The sequence below is a fragment of the Chiloscyllium plagiosum genome, unplaced genomic scaffold (assembly GCF_037043375.1).
Source record: "Chiloscyllium plagiosum isolate Xiang-an unplaced genomic scaffold, Cpla_swu_hap1 HiC_scaffold_50, whole genome shotgun sequence".
Taxonomy (NCBI): Eukaryota; Metazoa; Chordata; class Chondrichthyes; order Orectolobiformes; family Hemiscylliidae; genus Chiloscyllium; species Chiloscyllium plagiosum.
The window spans coordinates 24,399,196-24,410,785 of record NW_028270188.1 but is presented as its reverse complement, the minus strand read 5'-3'; the positions used below and the strand labels follow the sequence as shown (position 1 = coordinate 24,410,785).

At 42.8% G+C, this 11,590-nt stretch overlaps 1 pseudogene; it reads left to right on the top strand.

The window, feature by feature from the left end:
- Positions 1–1,132: 1,132 nt before the first annotated feature.
- LOC148135257 (uncharacterized) lies at positions 1,133–10,370 on the top strand (annotated as a pseudogene).
- The last annotated feature ends 1,220 nt before the right edge of the window (positions 10,371–11,590 follow it).

The window sequence follows — 11,590 nt, the reverse complement described above, 5'->3', positions numbered from 1 at the left end:
TCCATTTTTGCAGGTTCATCAGTGTGTTGTTTGTCGTATTGGTGAGCTGTGGGGTGGGGTCAAACTTCCTCTCTTGGTAGCTGTTGTTATCTGCAAGTAGTTTTTGTGCTTTCCAGATGTACTCTGCTTTGTCCAGGATGACCGTCATTCTGCCTTTCTCCGTTCGTAGTATGATTATGTTCTTATCGTTTCGTAGTAGGTTTTTTTAGTGCTTCCATCTCCTTGGTGTTGAGGTTGTGTGTTTGTCGTTTCCTTGTTATCAAGGGAATGATACTTTGTCTCACTGTTTGTTGTGTCTCTTCTGTCAGTCTATTGTTTCTGAGTGTGCATTCTAGTGCTGCTAGGAAGTCTGCTGTCTTGGCGGCCCCGTGGTTACAGTTGAGTCCCTGGGCCAGTATTGTTCCTTTCATGACTGTGATCTGTCACGGAGAGATTTCTAACCCAGGTTTCTAACCCAGTTGTGTGTTGTGGTGTCCTCTCTGTTGTGTGTTAGTTTGCCCAATTTTTATTTTTATGCCGTTTTTTTGCGGTGTGTGGTCCTGTTCTGTCCTATGGTGACGGCCTGTTCTATGGTCCGGGTCCACGTCTGATTGGTGGTTTTTGAAATTCACGATTTTTGGCGTGCAATTTCTTGTCTGCATTTGTGTAGTCTGTTGTGTTCATCTGTAATCATTACCTGGATCATCCTGAATCCGGTCTGTCTGGCTGTGTCTCTGGTTTTTAGGTTGTTGACTGGTGGTCTGTATCTGACACATGGTGGAAGGATTCAATTATTTCGACATTCGTGCAGGAACCAGGAATGTGGCGCTTCCGCGGTTCGCGCAGGATTCCCATTTCCTGCCATGTCTTAGCGTCTCTCGCCCGGAGGTGTTCAAAGTTTATGAGAAGATTTGTAGCTCGGGTGCTTGTTGTTGTGGTTCTGTTCGCCGAGCTGGGAATTTGTGTTGCAGACGTTTCGTCCCCTGTCTACAGACGCACACAACAGACGACACAAATATGGACAAGAAATTGCACGCCAAAAATTGTTAATTTCAAAAACCACCAATAAGGAATGGACCCCGACCGTAGAACAGGCCGTCACCATAGGACAGAACAGGACCACACACTGCAAAAAAAGGCACTAAAAGAAAAAATGGTAAAACTAACACACTACAGAGAGGACTCCACAATATATACCTGAGTTAGAAACTTCTCCCACAGAGAGCTCACAGACACGGAAGGAACAATACTGGCCAAGGGACTCAACTATAATCAGAGGGACGCCAAGACAGCAGACTTCCTACCAGGACAAGAATGCACACTCAGAAACAATTAACTGACAGAAGAGACACAACAAACAGTGAGACAAAGTATCATACCCCTGATAACAAGGAAAAGACAAACACACAACCCCAACTCCAAAGAGAAGGAAGCAAGAAAAACACTAAGAAATGATAGGAACATAGTCATATTAGCAGCAGACAAAGGCAGAATGATGGTCATCCTGGACAACGCACTTTTCATCCAGAAAGCGCAACAACTACTTCCAGATACCAACACCTACCAAAAGAGCGAGTTTGACCCCACCCAACAGCTCACCAATAGGGGAAGCAACATACTGAGAAACATGCAAAAACAACAGAGAGATAACCAGGTTTGACCTAAAGAGAATGAAACCTGAAAGCAACACCCCGCAAGATTCTATGGACAGCCTACAGTGCACAAACCAGACATCGCACACAGACACATCGTATCGCTACCAGGGACACCATCACACAAACTGGCGAAATAAGTACAACAGAAACTGAAACACCTGATCAGCGGATCCAGACACTCTATACAGTCAACACAGAAAATCTTGGACATCATCAGAAAGACACACATAGACAAGGAAGAAACGATGATCTCATTCGATGTATCGGCACTGTTCAACACTACCAACAAATCCCTAGCCAGAGAAACAATAGCCAACCTGCTGGACATACAGAACAGACAACAAGACGGGGAACCTATCAACAAAGACTGCATACTCAAACTACTGGACTTGTGCCTCACAACACACTTAACATTCAACAACCAAGTATATGGACAAATCAAAGGCACACACATGGGCTCACCCATGTCTGGACTCAGCGCAGACGCTGTAATGCAAAGATTATAACAAACAGTCTTACCGCAAATTAAACCCAAACACTGGGTCAGATATGTGGATGACACCTTTGTAATCATTAAAAACACAGAAGCAGAAAACACACACCGGATCATCAACGCCACACTCACAGGAATCAGATTCACGAGAGAGGAAGAAAATGACAACCAAGTCCCATACCTAGACGGGATGGCACAGAGAACACTAAACGGAGAATTCACCGCAAAGGTTTACAGGAAAACCACACACAGAGACCAAGTCCTGAACTACGAAAGCAAGCACACCAAAACACACAAAAGAAGTTGCATCAAGATACTTTTCAAAAGGGTCACCACACACCTGATCTGCAAAAAGAGGAAGAAGAACACCTCTACAATGTATTCGCCAAAAATGGATACCACCGCAATTTCATCAACAGATGCCTAAGGGAAAGACAACGGAATGAGGACATGCAACAACACAAAGGGCTAGCCAAGTTACCACACATCAAGGACATTTCTGAACTGACAGCCAGATTACTACGACCACTAGGACTCATAACAGCACACAAACCAACAGCCACTCTCAGACAACAACTCAGAAGGACAAAGGACCCGATACCCAGCATGGTCAAAACCAACGTAGTGTAAAGAATCCCATGCAAGGACTGCACAAAACATTACATACGATAAACAGGAAGACAGTTAACGATCCGTACCCATGGGCACCAACTAGCCACGAAATGACACGACCAGATATTCTTCGTAGCCACACACGCAGATGACAAGCAACATGAGTTCGACTGGGACAACACTACTATTCTAGGACAAGCCAAACAAAGAACAACCAGGGAATTCCTCGAGGCATTGCACTCATCCACAGATTCTATCAACAAACACATCGACCTGGACCCAATATTCTGGCCACTGCAGCGGACAGCTTGAACTGACAACCGGAAGCAGCAGAGACAACCCTCTATAAATGCCGGAGGAAACAACACAGAAGCGCTTCACAGGAGGCTTCCAAGCACAAAGGATGTCATCTAAATAGGGGACGAAACATCTGCAACACAAATTCCCAGCTCGGCGAGCAGAACCACAACAATAACAAAAGCTGTTGTCACTAAACAGTAGGCCAATGTATTTAGTTCTTGGAAGAAAGGAGATTAACAGAAATAAGGTGGGGACCCGGAATCGGAAATGACGACACACATCCTAATGATAATAGTAGTCGCAAGGAGAAAAAATGCCAGGGTTTGGGTTGGCGAGTGGTCGTTAACCGATTGCGAACATGACACCTCAGCTAAAGATTGAATAGCATTTCAACGTTATCTAGTTTTTTCACATGTTATGCGTCACAATTTTTTTCTGTGTCTGCATTGTTAATTCTGAATATGGTGTTCACATACGAAGAATATTAGTTAACTGTACACACACACATATACGGATTAAACACTGTACACACATCATTCTTCCGCCTTTACATTTCAAAGTGACTTGATATGTGTATATTTTGACTCACTATTCCCTCTTTCGAATGTATTCTGTTTCTTTCTCTGAATTCCATTTTATTACATCTATCAGCGACACCTGGTACCTGCGAGATATCGCTTTGCACCTCGACAGACTGCAGAACCACTGTCTCCGACTTATTTACGTTTCCTACTCCTTTCTGTTTCGTAACCAATGACACAGATTTTGTTCTTGCCCTTATCGTCCCAATCAATAATGCAATTGTAAGTGTAATATTTACTTTCGGGAAACAGTCAAAACATAGGAAAAGTTTATACGAATAGACTCTGTAAAAAGGTGTTTGTAGCTTTTGAAGAAAATGACTGATGTGCATAGTGTTATATGTACAACATTGCCCTATTAGACAAGCAAGAGGACCGTACTGAGAAATCCGAACTTTCTGCATCTGTGTTCGGAGCAGTTGTGCTGAGAGACTATTTAGATTGTTTGCTGTTGTGCTGGAGGAAACGTCAATGTCGTAGCAACCTTTCGATTGACTGTAAGAAATGTGTATGTGAGTAACACACCAGAGTAGGAGCACAACAGACTGTTCGTCCAGCCACTCTATGCTGACCGTAATTCCAAATTAAGCTCGCGAACCTTGCATGCACTTGACCCATATCTCTCCAAATCTTGCCAATCATGTACGCACCCAAATTCCTTTTAAACCTTTGAACTACGAGAATTCATTACCATTCAATATCATCAGATTCTGTAAATTCTCGTTCCTGCAGAACGAGAAGGAGATACTGTAACCCAAAGTATTTATATGGGACTCGAAGAAAAACCAAATAGAATTACGTGTCGAACATATTGATGTCAGTTATGAGGCAAGTATTAGTTTTTCTTATATATTTAATATGATAACTGGACACTTCCAGAATTATTATATGCCTTGGCAAAGTCAGCTTAGATTCCGGAAAGGGGATTCAAATTCGAGAAATCTGCAGATTTTGTGTTATTTTAGGCATTCACAGAGTGGAATCAGTCGGATTGGTATGTTGCATTTGCAGTGTTTTTCATATGCTTTACTGACAGGTGAATGAAAGACCATATATAACGGGACAAAAATCTACGTGTATTGAAAATTAGATAATGAGACAATACAGAGAACAACACCAATTTCTTGTTGCAGGTAGTTCAACATGGGTACCACATGTGTCACTATTCGGATCACAGCAAATTGCAAGGCACATAAATAAGTTGTATGTGAGAAACAAACAGCATACATCTCAAATGATGTTGATGAAATGCTGCGACGTTCGGAAATGTAGTCCAAAATGGACGGGCATGTCATTGATCATGAGTCACCAAAATAATGCATACTTACATGTAATTGATGAGGCACTAAATGACACGTTCCTCATCATTGCAAGATGCTTTATGAGATAAATAAAGTCAACTGCCAGCTTGTTGAGAACGGATTTGGTTACATACAAAAAGAACAGGAGATGTAGAATCCAGGGAAGACAAGCAGCAGCCTGGAAGCACACAGGAAGGCAGGCAGCATCAGGAGATGGAGAAGTCGACGTTTCGGGTGTAAACCTTCTTCAGGACTGGGGTGGGTTGAGGAGGGCATTGCAGAGAAAAGGGGTGGCGGGGTCAAGGTGGTGAATTTGGCATAGATGAAGACAGGTAGAATGAATCGGCTTGGTGACAGGGATGAGTGCAAGGTAGGGAAGGCTCTGGGAAGTGAGTGGGGGGATGAGATATGAGATTATTTGCAATTCGAAAATCAATTTTGTCGGCTGATCAAGCAGAAAATGATGTGTGCCTCCAATTTTACGATTTTGTTCGTTGTGGCAATGGAGAATGTCATGGATAGTCATGTTGGAAAGGGAGTGGGTAAGAGAATTAAAATGGGCGGTGGCTGAAAGGACACTTCAGTCACTGCAGACCAGGCTCAAATGCCTGACAAAAAGTTCTCTCAGTTTACGTTTGTCTCCTCAAAATAGAGATTAACGCATCAGGAGCACCTGATGTAGTAAATTAGTTTAGAAGAAAGGCAGGTGAACCTCTGTCTCAACTGGAAGGACTGTTTGGGACCTTGAATGGAGGTGAGGGTGTTGGTTTTCCGTCAGGTGTTGCATCTTTTCTGGTTGCAAGGGACGACTCCTGGAGGTCCAGAGGGGTTCGGGGGGGTTCGTGGCGCAAATCAAGGACTGGCAAAGGGAATGGTCCTTGTGGAAGGCAGTGAGGGATGGGGAATAGAACATGCTGCTGGTGGTGACATTCAGTTGAAATTGGCAGAAATATTTCAGAATGATACGTTGAATATGAAGACAGTGGGGCGGTAGGTGAGGACACACGCAACTCTGTGTTTCTTGTGTTCTTGGGGGGTGGGTGTTGAGACCAGTCGAACGACGAATGGTGATGGTGCGGTGGAGGACTGTTTGAATGACAGAAGGGGAAAAACCATCGCTCTAAATAAGTGGACATATCGGATACTTGAATGTAGAATGTGAGAGTATTTGGGGCACTGCATACAGATCTGATCTTTTTTTCAGGAGTGGTCGACCATGAAGAGAGACTGCAGAAACGGAGTATTTAATCTGTAGTTCAGGAAAGAAAAAGTTGTGATTGCATTGAAACTTGAGGTTTGGAAGTAATCACTTATTTCCAAAAGAGTCATTGATAGGGAGAGAATTTCCATATTTTACATAGTATTGATTGATTTGATTTATCGTCCCGTGTCTCTAAGTGCAGAGAAATGTTTTGTTTGTCAGCAATATTGGCAGATCATAGCAAGCAAGGACAGAGAGATCATATGGTGTAAATGTCGGCTGCACTATGCAACATTTGCACTGAACAAGATCTACATGAACAGCATCATTATTATTTGAAGTTAGAGAGTCAATTCCTCAATCTAATTGGGTATTCATAACAATTTATATGCCGCTGCTAAGCCTCAGGTCGATTGAGAGACAGGTATAGGTTTAGAATGTACTCTGCACGTTTATGTGGATTCGGTGTGCGGCCCTGCACAGAAGGTCATATTGACAATCCCCAACATCGCTATCAGTACCTTCCTTCTGATACAGTTAGCCATTCCTGCCAGCTTGTGTCCTCCATTGAGAATACCAGGCTGCCTTCTCGAAGATGGAAGATGTCTCCTTGAAACTTCAGACAAAACATTTTGCTGTCCATCTCTCTGCTAGAAAACCACATTAACATACCACGTGTCACATGTGCAATTGACCTGCGAGGAATAATATCGCGCAGTCTGACTGTGAAGCCTCTGGTACACTTGTGTGTCATGTTCCAGCATGAAATGTTTAATTCTGTCCCTGTGTGAGAGACTCTAAATAGCTTCTTCCTCCTAGGATTTGACCTCGTATTGTCGAATTGTGTTACCCTTGGTTCCTGTTAAACAGCTGCATTTGCTGACTAATGTGAAAATGCGATTGTTTTAAGAGGGTATTTGCTCCTGGATTATTGGAAGAGAATAACTGAATGGCAGTTATCAAGCTGGATAGTTCAGACCACTTGTGTGAACAGATTGGGACGTCTCAGCCTTATTTTAATACAGTCTGAATGGGTATGGTTGGCTCTCACAGATTGGGATTTCTGGTATGTGGTTTCTTCGGGTCTGAACAGAACTGGAAGCTTCAGTGAATGTTTCCTGGCTGCTACTCGGCCTGAATTTTCTCTTGATTTTTTCTCTCGTCGTTTAGAGAATTGTCTGTGATAATTCGTGTCTGAAATGTTCATTTATGCACGGGGGTGTTGAATACTTTATTACTACGTTAGAACTTTTAATTTAGTAATGGTTACTGTATCTAATATTTTGTTCAGATTTCCAATGAGGTTATTATACATTCCTTTTGAATTGCTTGTGGTTTAACTACAGTGTGTAAATAAATTGTTTTTTATGTGAACATCAAACTTAAAACCAATCAGATCGCATCTGCAACAGTCACTTCATATTCCCCTTTAAAATAAGAAGCCATTACGATCTAGGCTATCGCCTGAAATAATTATTGAGGAGCTCTATTGTGATCCATAGCACGAGACACATTTTCTTCCTGTATAATAGGCTGGAGGGACTGAATGCGCTACCACTGTTCTTGTCCAATCCTTTCAAAAGACTGAATGACGTCCTCATATTCCTGTGATGCAACGTGAGGAGTTGAATGAAACCATCAATTTTAACTGAAGAAACGTGCAGTTTCGCAGTACTGTTATATGATCATTAAATGCACTTTAATAGAACAAGCATGAATATTGTCCAGATCTAACTGCACATAGACACATACTGCTTCAGGAGCAAAAGGGTGACCCATTTTCTGAACATCGTGTAATCCTCAATGACATCCCCACTTTGAATATATGATTGGAAAAGATATTGATTAAGCAGTTGAAGAAAGTTTTGCTGAGTAAACTACTCTCAGCATTGCCACAGAGATGTCCAGGTATTTAGATGATGGATATCCACAAGAAACAGAATTCGTCCGTTGTGCTGTGATTGACTGCACTCATTTAGGAGTTTAAACGGATTCCCACCCATTCTAATTTTGATTTGCTCATTGATGACTTCCTCAGTCAAACATTGCCTTGATATCAGATACAGTTACTGTTAACTGAAACTGCGCGTTCATCTCTTCCGATCATATCAATCGATCACGGTGGAGGAGCACGGAGTGTTTTTTTTTTCCTTCAAACACAGCGTAGTGTATGTCAGGACAGCGCTTTTCCAGAGTTTAGGGCATCTAGAACACTGAAACTATATAAGGAGGGCATACGTCGACTTTGATCAAGCAAAGAGTTGAGAACACTGAAGATTTTGAAATTTAGGAGGATTTGAGACGTACAGCAGATCAGCCATGATCTTTGTGAAGGACAAGACAGGTTTGGGGGTCGGGTTTGGATGGAACGACCTGTTTCTGATGTTACCCCATTCTGTTATTAGAATTTCAGTGGCTGTTATTTTCGTGTATTTCTGGTATTGAATGGTGCTGTCATGGAAAACAGGTGATTTCGTCTACCATCTCTTGGTAAGGTGATGGGGTTGTATTCACAGTGACTCCGGATCTCCAGTATGACCAACAAATGCAGCTAAACTTGCATAGAGTAGAAGCCCTGTAACGAGAGAGGTGAGAGCCCTTTTTCATACCAACTGGGGCTTTCCCATTACTTTCTCCAAATCCCCTGAACCGAGTGTGACAGTGTTCATGGACTGAATGATCTCCTCTGTTTTTGTACGCTAGATTATCGAATTAAGTGGCCTAAAACTACTCCTATCCAGCGGTTTGGAGGTGTTGAATGGAACATTGGTACATGGGAAAGACGGGAAGGTGTGGGTTATTAGATACTTTGAACGTTCTTCACCAGGCACGAAGATTGTGTCTGATCAGGCTGTGAACTCAGCCACACTTTCTTGTCTGTATCACATAATCGATGAATTATTTCTCTGTCAAATATTAAATTAACTCAGCCTTCAATATACATAAACAGATAGGCACCACAAAAGTCTGGAGATGTGCATTACTACTAGAACGTCCCTTGTAAACTTTCTTTTTATCCCTCTGCTAGAGTCTGAGATTCACGCAGCACAGAAACAAACCCATTATGCCAGCTTGTCCATGCCCAGATCACACAATATAATCTCGGCCCAGTTTTCAACAGTGGGTCCATATCTCTCGAAATATATCCCATTCATGTACTCATCCACGGGTGCGTTTTAAAAAAAAGTCGTCATTGTACCAGCTTCCAACACTTCCTTCGACATATCGGTCCATGCATACACCTGTTCTGAGTGAAACTGTTACTGAAAGGATTCCAAAAAAAAAAGCCCCCGTCAAAATAAACCTTTGCCCTCTATTTGTCGACTCTCCTATCCTGGCAGAAAAGAGCTGGGCTATTCACAATATCCGTGCCACTTACGATTTTGTAAATATCTGTGAGTACATCGCTCAGATTCCGGCGCTCCAATGTAATAAATCACCGATCTTTCTAACCTCTCCCTCGATTTCAAACGCTCCAGTCCGCCAACTTCCGCGGAAATCGTTTCTGCATCATCTCAAGGTTAACAATATATATCCAGCAGATTGAAGCAAATTAAACACATTATTTTAAATGTGACAATATCAAAATCTTGTCCACCCGCTACGTGACATCTCTTATGACACTGAAGGTGTCTACTGTACCTTTAAGAGAGAATGAATGCTGTTTGCACTGAGAGCTTACAAGGACCTATCGTATTACACAGCACTAGACTGAACGTGTACTCGAAGATTGAAAATATGCATCATTAGCTACAAACAGGTAAGTGGGCTGTTTGGTATTTTGACATTAATTCGAATTTAACCCATCAGTATAAGTTAGTTCACGAGAAAGAAGGAATTGTCCATGCAGGAGATCAGAGTCAAGAGTGGGGTGCTAGAAAAGCATAGAAGGTAAAGCCGCATCCAAGTAGAAAGTGAATCGACGCTTTGAGCATAAACCCTGCATCATGAATGAGGTTTGTGGGCAGTGCGGCTGAGCGATGGTTGGGGATGTGGGGAAGGTAGCCGTGAAAAGAATAAGTAAATGAAGGAGGGGGTGAAGGTGATAGGTCAGAGAGGAAGGTGGAGCAGAAGAATTGGAAATACTGTGGACATGCCAAAATGGGTGTGTCGAGTTAATGCTTGGGACTGGGATAAAGTGGATGGAGGCGAAATGAGGTAACTGGTGAAACCCACATGAATCCTGTGTGTTTGCAGGTTCCCAAGTCGGAAGATGATGAGCTCTTCCCCCAGGCGTCGCGTGGTTAGAGTTTGGTGATGGAAGAGATCCAGGACCTGCATGCGCTTGGTGGAGTGGGATTGTAAGTTAAAGCATTCAACCACGGGTGAGTGGGGTTGGTTAGTGCAGGTTTCACAGAGATGTTCTCTGAAACGATCCAGAATTTGGCGTCTTGTTTCGCCGAGAAAGAGGAGACCAGATTGGTTGGAATGGATAAAGTAGTTGACATTTACGGAAGTACAGTTAAATTTCTATCAGATATCGAAGCACGTTGGACGGAGTTGACAGGGCAGGCGCGTGCGTGTGGTTCGCACAGGGTGGGGATGGAAGTATATCCCAAATGGTGGGATCTGTTTGAAGTTGACAGAAGTGGTGGAGTATCATGCAATGGATGTGGAAGTTCATGGAATGGAAGGTGAGGACCAAGGGAATTTTGTCGTTGTTGCTCCCACGAGGAGTGGAACAGGACATCAATTTCAATAACACTTTTTATCCTGATCTCAAATTCACCTGCACCATCTCTGACACTTCCATCCCCTTCTTGGACTTCTCCATCTCTCTTGACCAACTAACCACGGACATCTGCTACAAGCGCAATGAATCAAACAGCTACATGGAGTAGACCTCCTCCCATCCTGCCTTCTGTAAAAATGTTATCCCCTATTCCCAATTCCACCGCCTCATCTGCATCTTTTCCTGCATCTTCTTTCTTGGTGTGGTCATCCCGATCGCTTGTAATCTAACCTTATTACACAGTCTTCCATTTGGAACCGTGTTGGGCCCCACTAAGGTCCAAGTAGACAACATATGCTGTTTTCCCTTCATCTATCTTCTTGAAAGATTTCACTCAAGTTTGGGAGACACATTTGCCGACACTAAAAACATTACAGACTATCCAAGATCAGTCCTTGACTTTCCAAATGCATGTAAATTCTGTCTGTCCGAATCTACTCCAAACATTTACCCACGCTGACATCTGACTCACTGGTCTCGAGTTTTCCTTGCAGCCTTGTTGAAAATAACCTCACAACATTAGCAATGTTCATTTCGTCCATTGCCTCATCAGTGGCTGTCAATGGTACAAATAATAAAAATGAAATAACTGTAGATTTTGTCAATAGGAAGCAAAGAAAGAAGGAAGTGGGAAAGCTCAGCAGATCTGGCAGCATCTGTGCAGAGAAATCAGAGTAAAACGTTCGAAACCAGAACTCGAGGAACGATACAATTATCTCAGCAAGGGACACTGCAA